The sequence below is a fragment of the Elephantulus edwardii genome, unplaced genomic scaffold, assembly GCF_000299155.1.
Source record: "Elephantulus edwardii isolate Elephantulus edwardi_28Jun2011 unplaced genomic scaffold, EleEdw1.0 scaffold00024, whole genome shotgun sequence".
In the NCBI taxonomy this organism is placed as follows: Eukaryota; Metazoa; Chordata; class Mammalia; order Macroscelidea; family Macroscelididae; genus Elephantulus; species Elephantulus edwardii.
The window spans coordinates 7,098,669-7,125,910 of NW_006399774.1; the positions used below are offsets into that span (position 1 = coordinate 7,098,669).

Genomic DNA, 27,242 nt, shown 5'->3' on the forward strand with positions numbered 1-27,242 from the left:
GTTGCTTGCTGTTAAATTTTGCTATTCTTACTGGGGTGAGATGACATCTCATAGTTGTTTTGATTTGCCTCTCTCTTAGAACTATGGGTTTTTTTGTTTTTGGGTTTTTTTTATCTTACAAAAGGGTTTATATAACTTTTGTTAGCAGGGAGTGGGGTTTAAACAGCTGATGGTGCATGGCCATCTCATTTATCTTTTCCTTGAGTCTGTTGTTTTGCCACATTCTTAAGACAGTCTGTTTTTATTGTCATATAGCCGCATTCCTTGAGGGTTGGTTTCTATTGTTTGAGTGTAGGTTTCTATTGTTATATTGCCACAGTCTTTGTCAAAACCAGTTCTGATTGATATGTTTTGTCAACGTCTCCTTTGCCATTGCCCATCAATAGGAGCATTGAAATAGATGGAGAAAAGATTGAAGTTGTTCATCTTTCTTGGATCCAAAATCAACAGTCTTGGCACCATGGTTGATCAACCTTGATCATCTGGCACTTGTCAGATCGCTTCACTTGTAAAACTGGTCTTTTCTCCCTACCTCATCTTTGATACTGTGCGTGCCTGGAGGCGGGACCACACCAGAGCTAGGGGTTTTAAACATTTCATGTATTTGTTCGCCATCTGAATGTCTTCTTGTGTTGAGTGAAATATCTCAAGTCACAGAAGGACAGATACTGCATGATGCTGCTGTTATAAAACAAGACTGACATCGGGTTTGGGGGCAAACTATGAAAAAAAGAGATAAAGAATGTACACTGCATTCAAACAGATGAGGGAGAGAACTTAAAAGGGATATATGGTTAGGTATTACAAGAGTCCAGACTAAGAGCTGCATAGTACAGTGGACTGGGAGGGACGGGGAATTGTATAACAATGAAAGATTTTTTCTTTTCAAAGAGAAAAGCAAACTGGAGGGAGGGTGGGCAGGGAGGAAAGTGTGCAACAATGAATGCATTTTAAAAAATAAAAATGTTCTTTTAAAAAAAACACCCAACAATGAGAAGAATAAGTTCTGTTAAGTAACCTTAAGGTAAAGGCAGTTTAGAGATTAGACATACTTGCTATTGTGCTGTGTTTTATATTCTCCAAAAGCGATCATTTGCAGAAGCTTTGTGTGGCACGTGTTTCTGACACTGGATATGCTCCTTGACAGGCTTCTCTAGAGCTCGGGTTGATGGCTCCTCCGACTGTGTTGAGGGAGCACTGATGGCATGGTCCGTAGGGAGTTGCCCTTCTAACCCAGATGACTCTGTTTGAGGATCAAATACAGCGCAGCTCCTTGGGGGAGAGAGGAACAAAGTTTTGGGTTTTTAAAAAACTAATGTTTCTTTGTGAAAAGAATGCTGAGTCCATTGTTGTTGTTGTTGTTGTTGCCTGCGACTCTTAGCAACTCTGTGTACAGCAGCTCAGAACCCTGCCCTGTCCTGAGCCAGTCTCACTGACTCCGACACACCTACCCCCATTGCCTCAGTCACTATATCAATCCATCTCATCTTTGGTCTTCCTCTCCTGTGCTGTCCCTCCACCCTTCTGAGCATGATGTCCTTTTCCAAAGACCAGTCCCTCCTGGCTATGTGCTTAGAGTATGTGAGACAGAGCTTCAAAAATCCTAGCCTCCAAGAGAAACTTGGTTTCACTCCTCTCCAAGACAGACTTACTTGTTTTCTTGGCAGTCCATGCTATGTTCAAGACTCTTCTCCAGAATCACAGCTCAAAGGCATCGATTCTTCTACTGTTATCTTTAGTCTTTGTCCAGCTCCCTGTCGCATAGCAAGTAATTGTGAAGACCATGGCCTGGATCGGGCACACCTTAGTCTCTAGACTGACACTGTTGCTTCTCAGCACTCTGGAGAGGTTCCTGACAGCAGATTTTCCCAGTGCAGTTCGTCGTTTGATTACCTTACTGCTGATACCAAGAGTGTTGATTGTAGAGCCATGTAAACTATATTTGTTAACAACCTCAATCTCTTTTTCCATCTATCATGGTGCTGTCAATTGACCCGGTGGTGAGACTATTTGTTTTCTTGATGTTGAGCTTCAGTCCATTTTGAAGGCTACAGTTCTTGACCTTTTGCAGCAAGAGCCTCAGGTCCTCCTCTGTTGCAGCAAGCAAGGTTGTGTCTTTTGCCTAATGTAGGTTGTTGATCATTCTTCCTCCACGCCTGATGCCCGAATGATCCGTTCTTCATATAGATTGAAAAGGGAAGGAGAGAAGATATATATATCCCTGATGTGTTCCTTTCCTGATTTTGAACCATGCATTTGTTTCCTTGCTCTGTTCAGAGGACAAGTTCCTTGTTCCCGGTACAAGTACAGAGTTCACATAAGCACAATCAAGTGTTCTGAGATTCCCATTCTCCCCCAAAATTAGCCACAATTTGTTGTTATCATCCACCCAGTCAAATGCCTTGGCGTAGTCAATGAAACAGAGATTGACCTTCTTCTGGTACTCTGCTTCCTGCCAAGGCCCATCTGACATTGGTGGTAATGCCCAGTGCTATGACCTCTTCTAAACCTAGTTTGTATTTCTGGTAGTTCTCTGTTGATGGTAGTCCTGTCGTTTGTGGATAATCTTCAGGATTTTGCTTATGTCTGGTCCATTAGTCAGTATGAATATTTTATTTTCCAGTTGATATATTCTCAAACTCCTTTGACCCTTTCTTGTTTTTGTTGTTGTGTATCATCGAGTGGGATCCAACCCATAGCTGACCCTCCAGAGGCAGGAAATAGCATGGAATGAGATTGTCCATCCTTCTTCCGTGTACATCGGCTGACAAATTTGACCCGCTTGCCTGTGAGATTACAGTGCAGCTTCTTACCACTAAGCTACCAGAACTCCGTGTATTTAGGAGTCTCCAAAGTTTCCTTAGTAGATTCTGTTGTTATTGTTGTTGTTGTTAAGTGCCATCGAGTCACAGGCGACTCATAGCGACCTTGTGAAGGAGAGTCGTTGATGCTTGGGTGTCTCTGATCCTCTCTCCAGGTTCATAGGGTTTCCGGAGGCAAGCTGTTATGGAAGTGGATGCCACTCCTCCTTCCACGCTTGTTTTAATCGGGGAGAACATGGCTGCCTTCTCTCCCCTCTTCCCCTTTTGGGCTTGAAGCCCCTGCTGCCTTAAACCCTAGGCCAAGCCTGGCTTGCCTGGCTCCTGGAGGCAGAGTAGTCCTTAACGTGCAAAAACTGCCACAACACCCACGCACACAGCCTTAAAAGTCCTAGTAGATACTAGTGAAGAAAAAAAAGAATTAATGAAGTATGAAAAGTATTTGTGAGTGTTGTTTCTTTTTCCCCCTCCAAAAATAAAGTAGCTTTGATGAGATGGAAATTGGACAACCACCAGATTGGAAAGTACCAAGGCTTTATGTTTAAGCAGTAGGTCTCAGTTTTAGCACGTTAAGAAATGGGTCTTCGGTGCTCTAGGATGAAGGGTGAATGCTGTTATGTGGCACAGCTTTTCTGTAGCAACGTAGGATGTTTGTTTTATTATCAGCCCTAAAATTTCTTTCCTTCAGTTTCTAAAAATATGAGAGATCTTATATTTTGATTTGAGTCTGAAAAACAAATGGCAATTCAGAAGTATTTTTAGAGTAACATTTGGGTCCTATTATTTTTAGAATCATGTTATTAATATAAAGATACTTCTTCTGTGGGGAGTTGAGCTGCTATCTCAAAGGCCTCACCTTTCTGGCAGTTAAACGCCACCAAGAGTTTTTCGGGAGACTGTTGGACCATGTCCTCCTAGCAGGTCATAGCCTTGGACACTCGGTGGCGAGTCCTGTGAGTTGGGTTTGACTTGATGACAGTGAGTTTGAGTTCCTTGTGAGATTCTTTGAGACATTTTATAAAACCACGTTTAACTGGAGATTTCAAGGATGTACAAAATGTCTTTGTTATTGGAATGTAGAGGCAAATTTGTAATAAAGTCAGCAACGCTTTATTAAAATATGCGTATTCCCCATTCCTTGCAAATTAAAAACAGTGGTAGTAGGTGAGTGATAGTTGTTGCTGTTGTGTACCTTCAAGTTGGAACCGACCCATAGCTGACCCTCCAGCAGGTGCTCAGAGGCAGTAAATCACACAGGAGGAGACTGCTCATCCTTCCCCCGGAAGCAGCTGGTGGCTTTGAACTGCATACCTATATTTATAACAGAGGAGTCTAGTCCTTGGAGAGTTGCATTGCTCACACACAGTCTGAGGCTTTGAATCCACCAGAGGTTTAGGAGAAAGATGGGCAGCCTTCTCCCGTTGTGACTGACAACCTCAGAAACTCGATGGGGCCTGGACCCTGAACACGTCAGGGATGAACAACACATCCCTTGTCTTCAAAGGGCTAAGCTTTTCAATGCAGCGTGTTAATTGCTGTCACAGAAGAATATATACAGAACTCATCCATCCTGCCCTGGTTACTTTCTGTCACACCGCTATGGAATCCTTTGTAGAACAGTACTCAGAATGGTTTAAGACAATGCATACGTAATTGATTCTGTGCAGGATGGAACTCCAGTCAGTTTGGGTTGAGACAGAGAGAGTGAGAGTGTGTGTGTGTGTGTGTGTGCGCGCGCGCGCCTGTGTTGGTATCCTGTACATTGTGGTGTATCTGGAGATAGCATTTTAATATTTCTACAAAGTTTAATTTTAATTCTATGTATGTAACTGCATTTCTAAATAATGATGATAGGTATTCTTATAAAGGCAGATATATATCATGTATATCTCTATATCTATATCATCTGTATATCTGTATCATCTATATATCTATCATCTATATATATATGTATATTACCTGGAATATTTATATCATCTATATCAATCATCTGTATCTATGTATATCATCTATATATCTATATGTACGTATATACAGAACTCAACTGGAACACTGAGCAAGGGCAAGCATGCTGGATTTCAGCTAGAAGATATATTTTTATTTCACGCATTAACTCCTTTAGCCTCAGTATCCTTGTCTATAGAATGATATTTCAAGTATAAATTTAAAAAATGTATGTATAGTGCTTAGTACAGAATTCAAGATCACTTGAGAACTTAGTTCATTTTGGCTGCTACTAGAGTTGATTTTTTTTTTTAAGAGTGGCAACTCCAGTGTAACTAGACAGAATCCTCCTAGTGGATTTGTGTGGGTTTTTTGGGAAGGGACTGTTTCCCCTGCGTTCTTGTATTTCTTTCCCCTCCTTCTTTTTATCCTTTTAACATCATCATACAGATTTGAAAGACACATCTCTCAGAATCTTGGAGATCAGCTATGCTTCTTTAAAAGATTACTTCCTTTTTGTCTTCCTCACTCAAGATGAATAGCCTGTTTCCACTTTGACGTTTTGCTTTCCAGACCATCAGTGATAAGCTCTTTTTGCCACGTGGTGTCTCACCACCCAGGCTGTGCACTGGCCAGTTCCCCCCAGGCACGTAGGAAAGTGGATGTGGAGGCAGCGCACGGCACGTGTTGGGCTGGGCTGCTTCTCTGAAGATCTGGGGCTTCCTTCACCGGTTAATCTCTCTCAGCCTAATCACTGTGTGGAGACGTCAAGTTAAAGAGGTGCATGCTGGGGAGCATGCTGGCGCTTGGCCTGGGCTTCAGTTTTTGTATATTTTTTAAGGTGAAAAGAATCTCTTAATTATGACATTTTAGAGTGTTAAAATGCTATCTGCATTTAAAGCAATGTGATGTGTTTCTGAATTAAGGTTTTCATCAAAGTGGGTTCTAGTGCCTTCCTTATCTCCCTCTGAATTTTGTTCTAAGCATGAACTTGACATTGTCAGCCAGGAGCCTTTCAAGAACTTGTACAAATCCTTCATCATGCGAGGCCACTCTTTATGTGATTTTCTGTCTTTATAGGTTTTTGAAATTTCTGCAACAAAAGTTTACATGGTTGAAGAAGAATGTAGTTTTTCTCCAGTCCAACACTTAGAAGATTGGTTGGTTGCATTGAATAAAGTCAGCAAATACATACATTTATATTCATATGGTTATTATATGTTTATTTCTATATTTATATGAAGTAACTAAAAATAGAAAATACAGTCTAATTTATATTAGAAAGCATCATCACATATAAAACACTCCCAAACCAAGGGACTTCTTTTTTTTTTTTTTATGGTGAGAAAATTTTATTACATTTAGAATTAGCCCGCTGGACTCAGTTTAGATGATCCCAATTTTGTTGGCAACATCCAAAGCGTCATAATCAGGAGCAAGTCGAACATAGGCCTTCTTCTCTCCATCAGGCCTAATCAAAGTGTTGACCTTAGCCACATCCATGTCATAGAGCTTCTTTACAGCTTGTTTAATTTGGTGCTTGTTGGCCTTGACATCCACAATGAACACAAGTGTGTTGTTATCTTCTATCTTCTTCATGGCTGACTCAGTGGTCAGGGGAAATTTGATGATGGCATAGTGGTCAAGCTTGTTTCTCCTGGGAGCGCTCTTCCGGGGGTATTTGGGCTGCTGTCGGAGTCTCAGCGTTTTAGGCTGCCGGAAGGTGGGTGATGTGTGGATCTTCTTTTTTTTTTTGGCTGTGGACGCCCTTCAGGACGCCTTCTTGGCCTTTAATGCCTTTGCTTTGGCTTCAGTTTTGGGAGGAGCAGGGGCTTCCTTCTTCGCTTTCGGCGCCATCTTCGTAGAAACCCAAGGGACTTCTTATGAAATGTTTCTTTCTTTTTCGAAATACTGGTTCTTTGGCACCTGATTTTTTTATTATTTTGTTTCTTTGTTTTCAAAATTAACTGTTGGTTTTGTCAAATGAACTTACCTTATTGATTTGTTTGGTGGAGTGCTGGAAAGTTAAGTACTTTTTTCTGTGTCTTTGTTGCTGTGGAAAATGCCCTATGCTGACCCCGTGGTGTTGGTGGTGGTGGTGGTGGTTGTTGTTGTGTCTGTAGAGTCAGAACTGACCCATAGCTGACCCTCCAGCTGGTTTTCACAGACAATTCATTGCACGAGAGGAAATTGTCTATTCTGCAGAGCAGCGGGCAGATTTGAACTGTTTGCCTTCAGCATTACAGCTCAGCTTCTTACCACTAGGCCAGCAGAGCTCTCCAAGCTGACCTTATAGTACCCTTAGATTTTTTCCCCCACTCTCCACAGCATGTTTTCTCCCCCCTCTAATTACTTCATTTAATTTTCATTTCATACTTTTCCATTGTCCTTCATATTCAAGATAATATATGTTCATTAGAGAAATTCAACCAGTCCCAAAGGGTATGAAGTGACAATTTCTAAGCTAGCTCCCCAAGTCAGTCCTTCTTCTGCCTACGTGCAGCCTTCTAGATGCTTCCAGCACATGCCTGTCTTTTTGTTCTTGGATAACGCGCCATTCTTTGGTGGTTCACTTAGCCAGTTTGGTCCTGGAAACTTTTTTTAGTCCCTACGTTATGCAGATGACACAACCCTGCTCGCTGAAACTGAGGAGGACCTCATGCACTTACTGCAGAGGGTCAAGGACTACAGCCTTTAATATGGACTGAGGCTCAATGTCAAGAAGACAAAGATTCTCACCACTGGACCAATCGGTAGCATCAGGATGGAGGGCAAAGAGATTGAGATTGTTCACAGCTTCAGTTTGCTTGGCTCCACGGTCAAATACTCTTGGCACCAGCAGCCAGGAAATCAAAAAACGTATCTCGATGGGTAAGTCTGCAGTTAGGGACCTCTCTAAAGTACTCAAGAGCATGGTGTCTCTCTGGAGACTAAGGTGCGCCTGATACAGGCCATGGTTTTTGCAATCACTTGTTATGCATCAGAGAGTTGGACAGTGACTAGGGAGGATAGAAGGAGAATTGACGCCTTTGAGCTGTGTGGTTCTGGAGAAGAGTATTGAATGTACCCTGGACTGCCAAGAAAACAAACAGATTCATCCTAGAGAGGGTTAAACCAGGCTGCTCCTTGGAGGCAAGGATTCTGGGACTTCGTCTGACATACTTTGGACATGTTGTAAGGAGAGACAGGTCCTTAGAGAGGGACATCATGCTGGGTAGAGTAGAGGGACAGCGCAGGAGGGGAAGACCCCCAATGCATGGATTGATTCAGTGACTGGGGTACTCGGGATGGGTGTGTCAGAGGCAATGAGATTGGCACAGGATAGAGCAGGGTTTAGGGCTGTTGTACATAGGGTCGCTATGAGTCGCAAACGACTCGACGGCACATAACAACAACAACAACAACCTGTTTTCCTCTTTTCCATACCCTGTGTCAGCAGCGTTTTAAATCATGAACATTTCCAGGGCTTCCAGCTTTGTTCTCCGTTACACCCGGCCACAGCAGTTTTAAGTGATGCTCTTAGTTTTTGTTCTGTTAGTTTGAGAAAACTTTGCATGTGATTTGTTCTTCCACTTTTGGGTGTGCTCTTTTAGATTACCATCCAGGTTTCATAGAATTGCTCAACAGTTTATAGACTGCACTTCAATTTCTCCTAACATTTAAGGGAGCTGTGGTGGTGTAGTCTGGAAGGAGCTGCACTGCTAACTCAGAGGCCTCACCTCTTGGCAGGTTGAATCCTCGGGAGAAGGAAGAGCAGTCTCCTGTCATGTGATTTACAGCCTCCGAACCCCAGTGGAGGGTCAGTGAGTTGGTTCTGACTTGACGGCAGTGAGAAAAGAGAGCATTCATTGCTATCATTAAATAGTTCTTGGTTTTTATATTCTTGTTGGTTTGTTGTTGGAAGTTTTTTCCTCTAATAACATATGTAGGCTTTACAGTTTTGTAAATGTTGTATTGCAGTTGTTAGGTGCCGTCAAGTTGAGTATGACCCATAGTGATCCTGTAAATAATAGCTCGGAACCCTGTCCTTTCCTGTGTCATCCTTATAATTTCTGACGCACTGGAGCCTAGTGCATCAGTCACTAGTATGTCTGTCTGAAGGTCATCGTCTCTCACGCATCCTCCCCCTGTCCAAGCGTGATGTCCCTCTCCAAGGAATATCCTATCCTCGCAACATGTCCTAAGAGTATGTGAAACGAAGCTTTATCACTTCTGCCTCCAAGGAGTGCCCTGGCTGCACTTTCTCCAAGACATGTTAATTCTTTTTGAAGTGTATGAGATAGTCAGTACTCTTCTCCAAAATCACAGCTCAAAGCCATCAATTCTTCTGTCATCCTTATTCATTGTCCAGCTCTCAGATGCATAGCAAGTGATTGAAAAGACCGTTCTGAATCAGGTGCATCTCGTCCTTAAACTGACATCATGGTCCCTTAATAATTTGGAGAGGTCCCTGACTACAGACTTACCCAGTGCAATACCTCTCTTGATCTCTTGAATGCTGGTACCATGGGTATTGATTGTGAATCCAAGGAAGACGGAGTTGTTGACAGTTTCAGTCTCTTCTCCATTTATCATGATGTTCCTATCAGTCCAGTGGTGAGAATATTTGATGGGGTTTTTTTGAGGTTGAGATGCAATCCATATTGAAGGCTGTGTTCTTTGATCTTCTGCATCAAGTGCTGTCATCTTTGATCTTCTGCAGCAATTCTTATAGGCAGTAAGCAAGGTTGTGTAATAATGCAGGTAAGTGAGGAGTCTTCCTCCAATCCTGATGCACATTTATTGCAGTAAAGACAGAGAGAGAGAGAGAGAGAGTGTGTGTGTGAGAGAGAGAGATAAAGCATTTGTTATTTTATCCATTTTAATTTGTGCAATCCAGTGAAAACGTTTCTATAAGGATAAAAACCCATGGATTTTTTCAGGGATTGCTAGCATTTGGGAAATGCTGGTGTTAGTAATGCTATTTATCCCTAGGCCGCGTGTATGAAATGCGTGGGCAGGATGGATGCCTTCACGACACCTTTTAAGTGTTTCACTTACTCTCTCTCTGCTTGAAATGTGTGATTCTATGGTGTTTTTTAAAAGAAGACAATTAGTTCAAGAGAAAGTCCTATGAGGATAGTCACTTGAACTGTTGTTAGTAGGGGAGACTCCGGTGGTGTGGTCTGTAGGGAGCTGTGTTGCTAACCTAAAGCCAGCTGGTTCTAATCCACCAGCAGGTTCCATGAGAGGAAGATGGCATTTTTCCCCTTCCAAATTCCAGCCTCTGAAAACCGTCTGGAGGGTTGGCTGTGAGTTCATTCCTCCTGGACGGCTGTGAGACTAAGACCATTTAATAGTGGATAGCCCCACTCACACAATCACCATCCTCTGTAAAAACGTGAGGAGAACGCATTCACAGGGCTCCAGAAGCAGCTTCGGGCTCTCAGGTGGTTACAAGTATCGTCCTGCGGGGGAGCACCAGTGTGGTACAAAATCTTGGATGGCTTGTCAATGAGATGCCAGCTATATGTTGGGTAATGATTTAAAATAATCCCTAATAATTAACGAATTATTAGAATTGATGCCTTTGAGCTGTGGTGCTGGAGAAGAGTATTGAATGTACCATGGACTGCCAAGAAAACAAACAGATTCATCCTGGAGAGGGTTAAACCAGGCTACTCCTTGGAGAGAAGGATTCTGGGGTTTTGTCTGACATACTTTGGACATGTTGTAAGGAGGGGACCGGTCCTTGGAGAGGGACATCATGCTTGGGAGCATGGAGGGACGATGGCACAGGAGGGGAAGACCCTCTATGGGGTGGATTGATTCGGTGACTGGGGTAATCGGGATGGGTGTGTTGTAGACAGTGAGACTGGCACAGGACAGAGCAGTCTTGTACATAGGGTCGCTATGAGTCGCAAGTAACTCGGTGCTTAATAACAACAGCAGCAAATAATTATTTATGTACTTTTCATTTTAATCATCCTCTTCTCCCCATCATGCCTGGCATGCAGTATAGTAGATACTGACTGATAATTCATAAGTAGAATCGATGAGACCGAATTGTATCCTAGAAATTTACAAATCCTCACTGTCCAGGTTTCAAGGTTCAGATCTGCTCAAGGACTGCAGAGATGTCATGGACTTCAGGGCATCTAACAACGATTGCAAGAGTTACCCATGTTAAATAGAATTATCTTCTCTTTTCCTGTATTATTCTTACTTGATTGAAGCAAGAAGTAGCATCTCTTTACAAAACGAACTCAGTGTCTAGTCTGTGTATCTGTGGTTGTTCTGTGCTGTCGAGTTGCCTACTGTGTGCAAAAGCCAGCTAGCTCACTGGCCCTCCATTTTTTTTATGGTTGACTAAAATAAAATTAGCAGGAGTTGAAAAACAGTATTCCCCGCTTTTGGGACAAAATTTTGTTTGCAGACCTTAAGCGAAATCCCTTTGAGTTTCTTTCCTACTTTATTTTCTGCACTGCCAAGCTATGCAAGGCCTGACGTTATTCAAGGCAAACATTGCAGCGTTTTCTGCGGTGTCTCCGAAAAGTCACTTGTGGAGAATGTGACATCCGGGGTTCTGCATGATCGCCAGCAGAGGTCGCTGAGCACCCGGGAAAGGATGCCCAGAGCTGCCTCTGGTGGTGATGGGGGCATTTCAGAGCTGCTTTCCTCACCCAGGACTCCGCGGGTGGCATTAACTGGTAAAACTCCGGGAATTTAAACACCAAAGCTGCCTGTCTTTCATCAGCTGAAGATGCTAAGGGCAGCCAAGTCTTGTCCTGTGGCTTGTTTAACAGCAGCTGTTTCTAACAGCCCATCACCGCCCTTCCCTGTCACCTCACTGAGGCTGGCCTTGGGCCCATTGCTGTCACTCTTCCACTGCATCTTGTCAGCACGTCTTCTTTTTTCTGACCCTTTACTGACCATCCTGTTCTGTTCTAGAGTTCGGTTCTTCCTGATAACCTCTCCTGAGAGTGTGAGAGGAAATCTCACTATCCTTACTAATTATTTCCCCCGTGTGTGTGTGTGTGTGTGTGTACCATCAAATTGGATCTGATTGGTACAGGAGATTGTCCCTCCTTCTCCAGCAGAGCATCTGGTGGATTCGAACCATTTATCTCTGGGAATGCAGTGCAGCTTCTTTCCACTAGGCCACCAGAGCTCCCTTACCCCTTCCTTCTAAGAAGCATACTGCCTTCCTTCTTCCAAGTCAGATACAGTAGTTTAACTAATTGTCCACAGAATGAGAGCATTTCCCCTGGAGATTTCTGGGGGACTCGGCACACGCTCCCATAATTTACTAATATGAATCAGCTAAAGCACCTGGAGTTAGGGTTTCCAAAACCTCGTGGAAATGAAGGAAGCTCCACTTCAAATTCTGCTTTGCCGGTGGTAGGTGGCAAGGGGAACCATGTCCAGCTATTACTTTACCATTTAATCTGCTAATCCAAAATTTCTGTTGTTGAGCCAGTCTGATAATCTCAGAGTTCTTCCCAGTACAATCATAGTAGAGGATTGTACTTTGAAACTGTTCAGACCTTTGAGCTGTATGTACTGAATGTCACAAATTTCATTTTCTAAGTGGATTGATTCAGTGACTGGGGCAATCGGGATGAGTGTGGCAGAGGCAGTGCGATTGGCACAGGACAGAGCAGAGTTTAGAGCTGTGTACATAGGGTCGCTATGAGTCGCAAGCGACTCGACAGCACATGACAGCAACAAAGTGTATGGGCAAAGTCTTTTACAGCAGAACCTCCCCCCCTCAAGGTTCTGTTATCATTGTTGATAAGAACACAGAGGAATATTCAAGAACCAAACCCAATGCTGGTTTGCTGCTTACACGGTGCCTGCAGCCATGGGCTTGCACAGAGTGAGGATGACCCAGGGTTCATGGGGGTCCGTCCTGTTACGCACGGGGGCGCTGTTGAGTCAGAGCTGCCACAGTGACACTTGACAGCAGCCTCAGGCAGGAGTGGGGCCCACAAATCCATAGGTCTCCAGCCAGCTTCACACAACCAGGCTTGTTAGTTTTGTGAGCATTTGAAAAGGTGACAAGGAATGTTGTGAAGGGGGCAAGCAGCTGGGGGTCCAGACACCCCTTAATAGCCCAGTGTGATTGTATTGAGCACATAGAGGGAGAATGTTGTCCAGATGCATTCGCTCTCCAGTTCTCAGCCTCAGTGGTCAAGTGTGGATCTCAGTGAACAGCGTGCGACCTAGAAGGATGCTGCCTGGTCTTAACCCCTAGAACTGCCACTCACTAGCTCTGAGATTGCTTCATACGTTACCCGCTCTGCATACGAGTCTCCTCAGCTGTAAGACAGACTGCCAGCAATGACTGTCTTAGGGTTGTGGAATTACTGAGTTAAGCAGAACACTTACGATAGTAACCAGACCGTAGACAATATTCAAGCTACCGTTACTGTTGTTACGTGCCATGGACTCATAGTGACTCGAGGTACAAGAGCTCTGAAGCCTGCCCTGTCCTAAGCCAGAATCACTGTCTCTAACACACCTACCCCCATTACCCCGGTTACTGTGTCAGGTCATCTCATCCGGGGTCTTCCTCTCCTGCACTGACCCTCTACCCTTCTAAGCATGATGTCCTTCTCCAGGGACTTGTCTCTCCTCGCCACAAGCCCAAAGTATGTGAGACAGAGGTTCAAAATCCTTGTCTCCAAGGAGCAACCTCGTTTCATCATCTCCAGGACAGACCTGTTTGTTGTCTTGGCGGTTCATGGTATGTTCAGTGCTCTTCTTCTCCAGCACCACAGCTCAAAGGAATCAATTCTCCTTCTGTCTCTGTTAATACACTTTTGCATTTTTCTCTAATTAGAGCCCTCTCTGGATATGACTTGCTGAATTATTAGACCTTATTTCATCTTGACTGTTTCTTAAGGATCAAAATAGTTATTCTGTCTTCTCATAGCTCTGAGTTTACTATCCATCTTTCAGGGAAACAGTATCTGTGTATATAATCTTGAATAATTAAAACTTTCCCCATTACTTTTAAAAAACATTCTCTCATATTAATACTATTGCCTGCTTTTGAGGTAATATTTTACTCTCTGAAATGTTGTCTTTGATGTATATAACCACATTTTAGTACTAGTTTTTAGTAGCTTGTAATAAGGCCCTTTTTTGGTATGTGAATATTGTTATTACAGTGAAAAAAAAATCCCAAGACATGCAGCTTGCTTTGTTTTTAAAAGCAGGGTTTCTTTATAATGTTCAAATTAATCACAACATCTCATATCAGAAATGTTTTATGCCATTTATAAGGCATTTGTATTCCATCTACAAATTAAATTTTGACGTTTATATTAAAGATCTTTCTGTTATTAACTTTTGATTGTGATAGTCAAGATGTAGTGCTCAGATAGCAGTTCCAAGGGATGGAAGACAGTACTTAACATGCAGACATGTAAATGTGTGCAAGTGTTTTATAAGTATCTTAGATTTAGTCTTAGCATTTAAACGCAGTGATAGTGAAATTTTTTCTTTTCAGTATATAAACTCCACACCAGTAAGCACTTGTCCATAAAGTCACTGCCTCCTGGTGGGTGGGATAAACTGTTGATAGTGTGGCTTCATGATCGTGGTCACCAGAGCCTTTGACAAGTGCATGAACTAGCTGTCCTTAGGTGCTGTCAGCTGTCTCTCGCTGATAGTGACCCCATGCAGGACCCTGCCCAGTTCCGATACCTTCTTGGATAAACATCTGGCTTTTCTATAGGGCTGCAAGGCTTTCTCTAGAATGTAGATGGTCATAATGCCTTCTCCAGTGATTTAAATGCCATCTATTTCTTAGGTAGAGAATATATATATATATATTATTTTGTGTGTGTGTACTGTCAAATTGGATCAGACTGGTATAGAAGGAGATTGTCCCTGCTTCTCCAGCAGAGTATCTGCTCGATTTGAAAAGAATTTTTTTTTGAAAGGTAAAGAATTTTTAAAGTAATATTGAATTCCATATCCCCCCAAAAGAATTCATTAGGATAGTATGATGTATGTGCACTCATAGTTTTAAATCAGTTACACCTGTGGAAATTTTTCCCCCTATATTACACACACACACACACATCTTGGAATAGGCCTTTTATATAGTACAGTGTGATACAGCCATTGTATCTACCGATTCTTTGAACACTCCTGGAAATCAGCCATTCTTTTTGTATGCTTCTTCCAGTCATATTAACACCTGTTATGTGTGATGACTTCAGAAAACTGAATGAAGGCAGTTTATCCGGACGGCTCAATGTTTTAACAATGAAGAACTTGTACTGGGATATCTTCTGATGTAATCCCTAAGTGCCTGACCCTTGCCCTGTGCCTCCTAACCTCTCTGAGGGGCTCAAGCCTTGTTGAGGAGGGCAGTGCTCAGATATATCTTTCAGAGGACCGCTAAGAGTAGTAGTTGGCTTGATGGCACCTGACAACAACATTTTACAAGTTGAGTTACAATTTGGGGGTTTTGTTTATTTCTTAAATACCGGGGGACAGGGGGCGGAAATCCCAACAACCCCCCAACACCTTTCAGTATTTTCCATACATTTTTAAAGTTTAATTAAAAAGAAAGACTGTTAGAGATAAAGCATCCTAATATCCTTTCATTTTCTAAGATGACATTGGTTTAGCTTATGTATTCTCCATTTTTCTTTTTTGAAGCCTCGGGAAATAACCACAAATGCTATTTTTATTACTTTTCAAGGGTTCCCCCCCCCCATTAAAATCTGTTCTTCTGCCTTTTGTAATATTAACTTTTACTTATAGTTTTAACCTTCTAAATATGTACATGGGAAAATTAAGTTTTTAAATATGTATGTATGTGAATGATTACCGTTCCTGCTGGATATTTGAGAGCCGTCAGTCTGGGAAATAGTGTAAATTCACTACATTTTGAAACAGATTTTGCCTTAAATCGACGCTTCATGCCTCCACTGAGTCATTCATTCATTGAGCAGACATGGTCGCTCCCCTTGAGGAATCCACAGTCCAGTTAGGAAGAAGGCAAGCATATCACCAGATACGGCGTAGTGCAGAGAGTTTTGTGCTGTGAAGCTGGTCCTAGAGCTTACTAGAAGGTGAGATGTACAGTTAGCTGTAGGGAGGCAGGCAGGCAGAAGGTTGTGAGGGGAAGCCGGGCACTGAGAAGTTCTGGCTGGGCCCACGCTCCCAGTGAAGGAGGGTGTGTGGTTTCTTGTAGGTGGGTCTGTGAGCCGTTATTGACATCCTTGGAGGCAGGGAGAACGAAGCTTCATCTCTTAAGCTTTGGGTATGTTGCTGGGACAGACAACATGTTTCTCAGAAACTTGCTTGGAAATGTGGAGGGTCAGCAAAAGAGAGGAAAGCTCCCCAGGGAGATGGATTGACAGTGACGGCAGCAGTAGACTCAAGTGTGTCAGAGATTGTGAGGACGTCACCGGGTAGGACAAGACTCAGGTCTGATGCTAATAGGGTTGCTAAGAGGGTTACCTGATTCTATGGCCCCTAACAGCAGGGACCGTAAATGAATAGCAATAATCCGAGGAACGTGGCTGAGAAAGCCTGAAATTGGCCATTTCGTACTGGTGATGCTCTGGTGGAACTGATGTTCTTATGGAGCTGTGCTGCCAACCTTCAGATGGTGCCACTTGCGGTTCGAATACCCCAGAAGCTCCTCAGGAGAACGATGGGTAATCTCTTCCCGTGCAGCTTACAGCCTCTGAAAACGCATGGGAGGATCCCCTGTGAATTGGCTTCAACTCCAGAGCAACGAGTGGGGTGTTGAGTGTTGCTGGACCAGAAATGCTCCAAGTGGGTGCCTTTAACAGAAGACTTCCCTTCCCACAGTGTAGGGGACTAGATGCTCCACGAAAACACTGGTGCGCAGGGAACCTCTTGACTCCCTTCGACATCTGTGGGCCCAGCATTCCCTGGAGAGCGTCAGTCAGTCATGGCATCACTTTCCCGGGGCCCACGGGGTGCTCAGTGTAGGTTCCTTGGGACTTGCTGTGCTCCCGCTTTGTTCTTTGTCATCCCTTGCTCTCTTCTTGCTTATTTAATCTCTCTATATCCCTAAAGTTGGAAGCAGGAGTGGCATCGACTTCCTAAACAACATGCCTCTGGAAACTCTATGAACTTTGATAAATGTCTGTAGTTGTGCTGGGACTTCAGGACGTTTGTAGGGTCACTGTGAGTCGTGCTCAACTAGAAGGCCATCAACAACAACAACAAATCTCTAAAAAGGTTCTCTTAAACATAACAAAGGTAATCTAATCCTTTTTACATGACAGCATCCTGCCCCCAGGAGCTCTGGTGGCTGGTTGATAGGACAGTCCCGAAGTCCAGGCGTCTCTCGTCCTTTGAGTCCCCCGGTGGCTCCAGAGCAGAAGGATGGGCAGTTTTCCTCCTTTCGATCTACAGCCTCCAGGCCTGAGGGAGGCCACTGAGTCAGGTCTGACCCGCGGTAGTGACTTTGAAGTTTCTTTTGTTTTTAAAACTCTGCCTCTGTGAACCATAGGAGTCCAGATGTATAACACATGACACAAACGGGAGACAGTTTGCATCCAGTCATACCATGGGGGGTGCTTACGTCATTACATAATTACCAGATTACATCATCATCGTTACATCACTACCAAATGACATTGCTTCATGTATATAACTTATAACTTTCTATTTTGGGGGCAGACCTAATCCATGACATGCTACCTTTTGGTTCTGAATTCATGCCCATGCAGCCACATGGAAGATGCTTAACTGTGTATACTATCTCAAAAGTCTAAAATCAAGGTCAAATTCCATCCTGAGGCAAAAATTGCTGTTAATGTTTAAACTCTGAAATCTGGAATTCACGTTACCTGCTTGCCAAGCACACGGGTGGAAACGGCACGAGATGACAGTTCCTTTAAAAATGAGGGAGTTAGAGGGAAGGAAGGGACGGTGGTCACCGTGCGAGTCAAACATCAGGCAGGCCTTCTACCACTGCCAGCCCTGCTGCAACCTCACGCCACCCTCCTGCCTCTGCGGCTGCCCTTTGTGGGCCTCTGCTGCTGGCTGTGTGCCTCCAGTGTCCAGTCTCCTCACGTCCTTCTGAACACTCGGCAGGATTGCCTTTGTCGTCTTCACGTCCACCAGATACTCACTTTAAGGCAGCAGAAGCTCTTACCGCTGCTGTTGTTACTAGGCTATATTCAGGTACTCTCTGACTCAGCGACCCCGTTAGAGCAGATCCGACCTGGCCCTGTCCTCACCCTCTCCGTGCCCAAGCCCTTTCTTGCAGTCACTGTGTCCCTCCGTCGTGCTGGACATTTCCTCTCTTTCTCTGAGTCTCTCTGCTTTTTCTAGGCATGATGGCTTTTCCCCAAGGACTGGTCCCTTCTGACAACATGCCTGAAGACAGAGTTTCACCATCCTTGCCTCCAACGAGCAGCCTGACAACACTTCTTTCAAGACAGACTTGTTTGTTCTTTTGGCAACCCTTGGGATAGTCAGTGCTCTATCTCAACAGCACAGTTCAAAGGCATCAGTACTTCTTTAATCTTCCGTATTCATTGTCCAACTTCATATGTATGTGAAGCAGTTGAAGATAGTGTGGCTTGAATCAGGTGTACCTTAGTCCTTAGACTGACATCCTTGCTCTTTGGCACTTTTAAAGAGTTCTTGACAGCAGATTTGCCTAATCCAACACATCGTTTGCTTTCCATGACCGCTGCTACCGTGGGTGCTGATTGTAGAGCCAAATAACATGAAATCTTTGACAACTTCAGAGCTTTCTCTATGCTGCCTACTGGTTCAGTTAGGAGAACTTCCATGTGTTTCTTGTTAGGTGTGATCTCTACTGAGAGCTGTAGTCTTTGATTTTCTTCAGTAGGTGCTTCAGGTCTTCTTTTACTCTACATAAACCCCTCATGGCCATTGGGTTGGAGCCCACTCAGAGCTGAGCCTCCAGCGGGTTAGAAAAACAATAAATCACACAGCAGCAAAGTGCCCATCTTTCTCCTGCGCACCGGCTGGGCAGTTCTGGTCAATTCAACCCACCACCGGCCTTTGCATTGGAAGTGTCAACTCCTTATCCAAACTCTTCAATATCTACCCCTGACGCAATTCCAAAAACAATCTCTGCAGTTTAGGTGTCTGTTCAGGCATCACCCACTTGTTGGAGGTGCGACACGGAAAGAGCTCGGGAGGTTCCTCACTTTCAGTGTTTCAGGGAGAGGTGGGGAGTCTCAGGGAGTCAGCGCAGTGACTGTGTCGTGGGCCTGAGCCTGCAGGAGATGTGAGAGTGGAGCGGGCCAGGGCAGGGTGCAGAGCGGCGGTCAGACTCGCTGTGAGTCCCAGTCAACTCCGTGCCGTTTATCGGCAACAGACACAGAAATTCCACAAGTGGATGGCGTTAACAAGCAGAAGTTGGTATCTCACGGGTTAGCAGGCTTGGAACCCAACTTCAGGAGAAGACCTCCCTGCCGTTGGCTTGGGGGAAGGTCCTCTTCTCCTTCAGCATTTGTGTTGATGTCGTGGTTCTCTTTGACCCCTCACTCAGTCCAGGGGCTTCCAAGACAAAGAACAGACTCTACTTACTTTTCATTCCTGGTGGTACTGAGATGTCGTCTTCTCAGTTTCACATCTCTGTTCTTTAATCTGGCCTAAGACAAGAGGTGACTCTGACTTGTCCACCCCGGGAAAGCTCCTCTTGACATGGGATTGTCATTTGCCATGAGAAAAGGCTTTGGATCCCACTCTAATCCTACAGCTGATTGGCTGGTCACATCAGGCCACATCACAGGGATGATTACGTCATTCACGACTGCCACAATACACCGTGACGTCATCACCTAACGGCCATGCCACAGAGAATCATGGCTTCACCAAGCTGACACGGATGGCTGGAGAACAGAATTCACCCCATGCCATTGCCTTTAAGGTCCCCTCTCCTTGGCGTCCTGGCACCCTTGCCAGCTCTGTCTTGATGTATCCACTCCCCAGCCCTTCCTGCCATTCAGACTCCGGCTGCTGGAGCCCTAGACTGCCGTTTCTCTGTCTTCTTCCTCAGCTCTGAGCGGAAAGGACCATCCTGGCAGGTTTGAGCAAGAAATCATTCCTCTTCATCCCTGTATTCCATATTCATTCACCCCTTCTTCCTCTCAGACCTATTCTGTTGTTACTTTGTTGGGCTTTATTGGGTCCACTTCCATGAAGAGTGACTCCATGCTGACCGGTTAGAGCTGCTCAGAGGGCTTTCTGGGCTCTGATCTTTATAGAAGTAGATGACTAGGGCTTTCTCATGCAGAGCTTCTGGGTGAGCTGCGTTCACACCACTCATCATTTGGTGAACAGCCCAGGACTTAACTGTTAACACCACCAGGGCTCCTTCACACCTGTTGTACATGTAAATGTTTATTTAGCTCCTAGTTAGATGCTGTTTGGTTAACAGCCCAGGACTTAATTGTTAATACCACCAGGGCTCCTTCACGCCTGTTGTACATGTAAATGTTTATTTACCTCCTAGTTAGATGCTGTCCAGTCAGCTACGACTCAGAACCACGGCGTGGACCGTGGACCCAAGCACCACACACTCTGACACCATCTTTGCACTGTGCACGGCTTCAGCACCTCGTTGCAGACAATCCCTCTCTTCAGGCCATCAGGATGGTGAACGGGCACAGAGCCTGACCTGAGAGCCTGACATCTCTTCCTCAGCCGAGCTGTAGAAAGTCAGCCCACTCAGGGGCTTGCTCTTTGACTTACTTCACCTGTAAAGGAGGACATAACAGCACATGGTGGTGCACGTCAAACACTTGGAGTAAGACTGGCCCGTGGCAGAAGAGCACGGCATGATGGCCAAGTCTTTGTCGTGGGGGCAGCTGACATGGCTCGTGCTCCTAGCGACCCTTGGATGCCCAGAGGAAACTCTGCCTCATCTGAGTTCGTATCCCCGTTGTTGGGAACACTGGACCACCCCATCTCACGGAGGGTAGTCCTTCCCCCCCCCCCCCACTTCCCTCTACTTTGCCAGTCATCATGTCTTTCTCCAGGGACCAGTTGTCTCTGTTAACACGCACACAGCATGTGAGGCAATGGAACATTCCGCTGCACTTCTCCTAAGATGTGTCCCTTCTTCTGGTGGCAGGCATGTGACCTATTATGGGTTCTTCGCTAGCAGATACATCGATCTTCCGTCAGTCGTTCCTATTCTTTGTGCAGCGTTTACATGCACGTGAGGTTATTGAAAAATACTGTGATTTGGATCAAACATACGCTAGGCCTCCACGTGGTGTCTTAGTTTCTTTACTACCGTGAAGAGGTCTTTTGTGGCCGATTTGCTCAGTGCAGTCAGTACCTTTGATTTCTTGACTGCAGCTGCCATGGGCACTCACTTTAGGGCAGAGTTAAATGAAATCCTTGACAACTTCAGTCTTTTCTCCATTTATCAGAATGTGGGCTGTTCCCTTGGGAAGATTTTATGTTGAGGTGTAATTTTACTGACGTTTCTAGGCTCTGTTCATTATCTTCAAGTCTTCTCTGTTTTCAGTAAGCACTAATGTATCATCCACATATTGCAGGTTGTCAGTGAGCCTTCTTTCCCTCCTGTCGCCACGTTCTTCTTCAGTGCAGCTTCTTGAATTATTTGCTCCAATACGTGTGGTGAGGGAGCTCTGGTGGTAAGAAGCTGCACTAAATACGTGTAGTGAAAGGATACAATTGTGATTTCAAACCAGTCTGTTCGTGTTTTGTTGAGTGACTATCCCTTGGTCTATGTCAAGTCCTGCGCAAACACCATCAAGTGTTCTTCAGTGACTAAACAATGTCATCTGCGATTCGTCGTGATACCTGTAGTTCAGTGCCTTTGTGTCGTCAAAATACCCAGGTAAACATCCTTCTGGTATTCTCTGCCTCCCACCAAGAGCCATCTGACGTTAGCAGGGATGACCCTCATTTCACATCTGCTTCTGAATTGACTTGGCATTTATGAATTCTAGAGGAAAGGGTTTGACTACAGACATTAGCATTACCATTAACTACTTGTTAGTGCTCATTCTTAAGGGGAAGAATATGCTGGAAATTGTTTGAAAATGAAATACAGAGGGACAGTCTTTAATTCTCCCTTTTTGTTAGCATTTTACTGTAAAATAATGTACATTTTACATTGTATGTACATGGTAATGTTTTAGTTATGGAACAAAGCCAGTAATAGCTGGAACCTCTGCTGTCTTGGATTTACTTAGAAGATGTGTTAATATGTATAATTTAGATATATGTAAAGAAAAAGGCAGCCATTCAAATATTAGCATCACAAGAACTGGGTGGGATTTTCCAGGGGTATTGTCAGTTTTGGAAGCAGGAGTGGCGTCTGCTTCATAAGCAACATTCCACCAGAAACTATGAACTTTGATAAATGTCAGTAGTTATGGAAAGGGTTCAGGCCTTTTGTACATAGGGTTGCGATGAATCACGCTCTGCTTGAAGGCAGTCAACAATACATTATCAAATGGATCTTGATAGAAAGAGTACCAGAGAAATGTCTAGCTATATTTCATTGACTATGTAAAGGTATTTGACTGTGTGGATCACAACAAACTGTGGCTAAACTTGAGGAAAATGGGAATCCAGAGCACATGCTTGTTCCCATGAGAAACCTTTGCTCATACCAGGAAGCAGGCCTCAGAACAGAGCAAGGAAACACTGCATAGTTCAAAATCAGGAAAGGAGTGTGTTAAGGACGTGTCCTATCTCCATGCCTTTTCAATCTATGTGCAGAACATATCATTCGGGAGACTGGGCTTTATGAGGAGGAAGGTGGCATCAGGATTGGAGGAAGATTCATTAACAACCTACATTATGGGGATGATAAAACCCTGCTTACTGAAACGGAGGAGGACCTGAAGCACTGGCTGCAGAAGGTCAAGGACTGTAGTCTTCAATATAGATAGAAGCTCAATGTCAAGAAGACAAAGATTGTCACCACTGGCCAATTGACAACACCATGATGAATGGAGGTTGTTAACAGTTGCAGCTTTCTCGGCGCCACAGCAGCATTCTTGGTACCAGCAGCCAGGACATCAAAAGATGAATTGCACTGGGAAAAATTGCTGTCAGGGACCTCTCCAGAGTACTGAGAAGCAATGATGTCAGTGTAGAGACCAAGGTGCGCCTGATCCAGGCCATGATCTTGGCAATTACTTGCTATGCATCAGAGAGCTGGACAGTGACTATGGATGACAAAAGAAGAATTGAAAGCTTTGCGTTTTGGTGCTAGAAAAGGGTCTTGAACATACCATGGACTGCCACGAAAATAAAAAGGTCTGTCTTAGGGTGAAACCAGGTTTCTCCTTGGAGGCTAGGATTTTGAATCTCTGTCTCTTTGGGCATGTGGCCAGGAAGGACCTGTCCTTGGAGAAGGACCTCATGCTTGGAAGCATAGAGGGACAGTACAGGAGAGAAAGACCCTGGATAAGATGGATTAATGCAGTGAGTAGGGCAATGGAAGTAAGTGTTTCTAAGTCAGTGAGACGGCTCAGGACAGGCCAGGCTTCAGAGCTGCTGTACATACAGGGTTGCTGTGAGTCGTCCGTGACTCAGTGGCACACAACAATTATCTATAGCTTATGTTCCTCTTCCCTGAAAGGCAGAAGAAGAGGGAGGTGGACAGAAGGGAGGCGTAATGGCCCTCAGAGAGCTGGCTCTGGGGAGGTAGATGAGTTAGAAAGTGAGCCCGGTCTTCTCCACCCTGATAATGCTCTGCTGGTGCTGACTGGTGTCAGGCTGAAGGTGACATGTGCAAGTCAGATGCAGTCTGGAAAAGCGCCATGGTCCCTCACGTTCTGGGCCTCAGGGTCGGCCTGTAAGTGTGGAGCAGGAGTCGCAGGCGGTGAGGCCGGAGGTCGAGGCACAGATTCCGTTTGAGGTTCCGGAACCAGGTGGCCTCGTAACCTTGAGTGACTGCATGGATGAGCGATAGATAGAAGGTAATTAGAGCAGGAAGCCTCTTGAGATTGTCTAGTTCTTGGTTAAGAACATGGTTTGTCACCCTGGGCAGCAGAAGGAATTAGAAAGCCTTGACACCTTCTGGTTCGTCCGGCAAAATACCAGAAAGCCTTTTCAGAGTCTCTTGGCTGAAGGGACGTCTGTGGCGTTTGCTCCTGTGGGACGGCCTGTAGATGACTTAGTGGTGCCGCTGTGACAGCCCACCCACCTGCCCACCGTTCCTCATCTAGAAAGCCGCACGCCAGAGACACGCTATTTAGAATGACTATCACACATCACATGGCTTCAGAGTGTAAAAATGTCTTTGGAATTTTTGAAAACGCAATTTCTTGGGAGCTTCGGTTTTTTTGTTGTTGTCAAGGAGCGAGGGCCAAGCAGATGAACTCAGCCTGAGTGGCCGGCAGCAAACAGGAGAGCAGGGAGCGGCAACACCGTGGATGGTGGCGTGGAGGTAACAGCAAGCCCACGGGGCATGGGGGGGGATTGGCCGGCTTTTTCGGAGCAGGCACCGCAGGTTACTCCCACGCGGATTTGGCTGGCGTTCTGCTAGCTGGCATGAACCCTCTGTCTCCTTATTTAAATGTGGATCCTCGCTATCTTGTACAGGATACAGATGAATTTCTTTTACCCACGGGAGCTAATAAAACTTTTGATTTGAACTTACCTTCTTTACCATAGAGGATGTTGTATGACAGGGGCTGCATTTGGGGCAATGAATGGTTTGCGGCTAGGACTGAAGGAAACCCAAAACATGGCATGGTCCAAACCGAGAAATGTACAAATTTTTAATATGGTGACCAGGCAAGGGGCACTTTGGGCTAATACTCTTGGTTCTCTTGCTGTACTCTATAGTGCATTTGGTGTTGTCATTGGGAAAACTCAAGGTGCAGAAGATGACCTCTACACAGTGGCAGCTGGAACCGTGACAGGAACGCTGTATAAATGCACAGGTGGTCTTCAGGGAGTAGGACGAGGTGGTCTAGCAGGACTTACCAGCCTCTATGCTTTATATAATAACTGGGAGCACATGAACGGCCCTTTGATCCAACAGTCACTCTGAAGATTTTTGATAACTTGTGGAAAGAGGACACTTTGATGGTCATCAAGATTAGTTTATAAATAAATTAATCTGGAGTTGTTCTTCCTTCTACTTAAAAAGTTGGGAGATGCTGTTTTGCTGTCATGAAGACCGGCTAAACGCCTTTGAAGGCTCTCCGAGACCATGGCTTGAACTGGAAAACCCCTTACAGGCCATGTTTATTGTCAGTTTTGTATCACCAAATTTGTTGATAAAAAAGATGTTACACTATAATGGAAATTTCCTTGTATTCCCAAAAAAGGATGGAAATACAATGTATTTCTCCATTTATTAAAAGCATCTACCTAGATAAATCAGGATGAGTGTGTCGGAGGCAATGAGATTGGCACAGGACAGAGCAGAGTTTAGAGCTGTTGTACATAGGGTTGCTGTGAGTCGCAAGCCACTCGACGGCACATAACAACAACAACAACCACCACCTAGATAAACAGTGAAAGTTACTCCTGACATGTTTCCCTATTGCAGCTAAATCTAAAACATGAAGGGGCAACGGGTGATAAATAAAGTGAGTACAACATGATGATGGACACCTTTGTAATGCTGCAATAATAAACCCTATAATTATGGAAAAAATAAAAATGTAATGCAATCTTCTTTAAAAAAAAGTAATTTTTTTTTTTTCAAAAAAAATCTTTTTCTAACTGAATCTTGCTGGTTTTTGCATTGTTTGAATCAAATTCTCTGTCTCTGGGGAGCTGAAGAGTAAACCAGATTCCAATTAGCACGAGAAAGGCACTGCGCCAGGTTTGGCAAATAAAAATGTGAGCACGTTTCCATAGTGTAGTCGTTGTCACGTTTGCCTGACGGAGAAGAATGCAAGACATCCAATTAAATTTGAATTTCAGATACACAGCACATAAAGTTTTCATAGAAGTATGTCTGAAATCCAAATTTAACTGGACATGCTACATTTATCTGGGGACCCTCAGTACAGTCCTGAAGCCACAGGCCAGTGACAGACAGTGAGGTGTCCGGGATGTGTGGACATTTATCTGTGGCATGGACTGTCTGGAATTTTCTAGATTGAGAACCTCTCTGGCGCATCTTCTCCCCCAGCCCTCTTTCCTCCTCACCCCCAGGACTGCAGATTTGTTACAAGGATTTGGATGGTGCTTTTGATCATGGTATTATTGTTATCTTTCTTTCTTGTATATTAGGAATTACTGCTGTATAGGATATGCTCTAACAGATCTTTTATATCCTCGTAACAGCCTTGTGAAAATAGGCATGAATATTTCATCTCACAAACAAGGAATAGTTAAAGGCACACAGCTGAGTGGTTAAAGCTGGGTTCTGAGCCCGGTGGTGGTAGTGGTGTTGAATACCGTCGAGTCAGAACCGACCCATCGCTGACCCTCCAATGGGTTTACAGGAGGAGACTGTTCATCTTTCTCCAACACAGCAGTTGCTGTATTCAAACTGTGTTCCTTCAGATGGGCAGTGCACCTCCTTCCCACATGTCCAGTGAGAGGTAAACCATGCATTTTTAGCATCTGTTCTGTGTGGTTTGGATCAGGATGATTTGCAATTAAGTCCATGACAAAAGATTATTGGTGAGCTTGCCTTCAAGGATTTCTGATGGCCCAGATGCCTTGGGCTGCTAACCCAGCAGCTGTTAGGAGAAAGATGTGGGGTGTTCTGCTCCCCTAAAGATTTAATCCTGGAAACCCTGAGGGACAGTTCTGCTTTGTTCTCTAGGGGCGCTGTGAGTCAGAGTGGACCCAAGAGCTGTGGATTTTGGGGTCTTTTTTATCTTCACTCTGTGGATTTTTTGGTCTTCTTTTTCTTCGCTCTCTGTGCTGTGAACTTCCTTTCAAAGCCATGCACTATGTGGTCAGTTTCTACCCTCTTTTTCTTTTAAAGAAGATTGGTTCACTTTGCACAAAGAATATTTCGTTTTGCTAATTTAAGTGTGCCTTGCGTCCTTCAAAATGCACGTTTTTTTCCCTAACTTCACAGGGTTCTCTAGGAGATAAGTGGGTTTTGTTATGACATGTACCAATCTGAGAAAAGGCACAGAGGGCCCTACAGAATTGGATCCTGCCCTGCTCTCAGCAGTGGGCCCGTCACAGGTTTTTTTCATATCTAATTAAACCTCGAAAAGCCTTTATTGAAGACTGTTTTACCAACTACATTGTGTTTGAAGTTATTTGTATTATCTTTCAGCTCTGACACACAACTGTCTTCTCCATCTGATCTCAACTTCTCCAGTGTTCTTTGCAAAAAGACTTTTCAAAGGATGACAGTTGGTGGATTGTAAAATGTAGACTATTTTTATTGAAGATCATCAAATGAAATTTGACAGCCTAGGAATGGATTGTTCTGCTTATTTATAAGACTGATATGTACCCAGTGAGCGAGCCTAGAAAGTTTGTCTTTTCCCCAATGGTTATAGCTTAAGTTTGTTCTTTTTTTATTTTTTT

General features: G+C 44.3%; 1 protein-coding gene and 1 pseudogene across 1 annotated transcript in view; both read left to right on the top strand.

Annotated features, from left to right (window-relative positions):
* TIAM2 (T-cell lymphoma invasion and metastasis 2) overlaps positions 1-27,242 on the top strand; it is a 537,146-nt gene that overhangs the window by 23,535 nt on the left and 486,369 nt on the right. The window lies entirely within an intron of this gene.
* Positions 23,543-24,780, top strand: LOC102852853 (annotated as a pseudogene).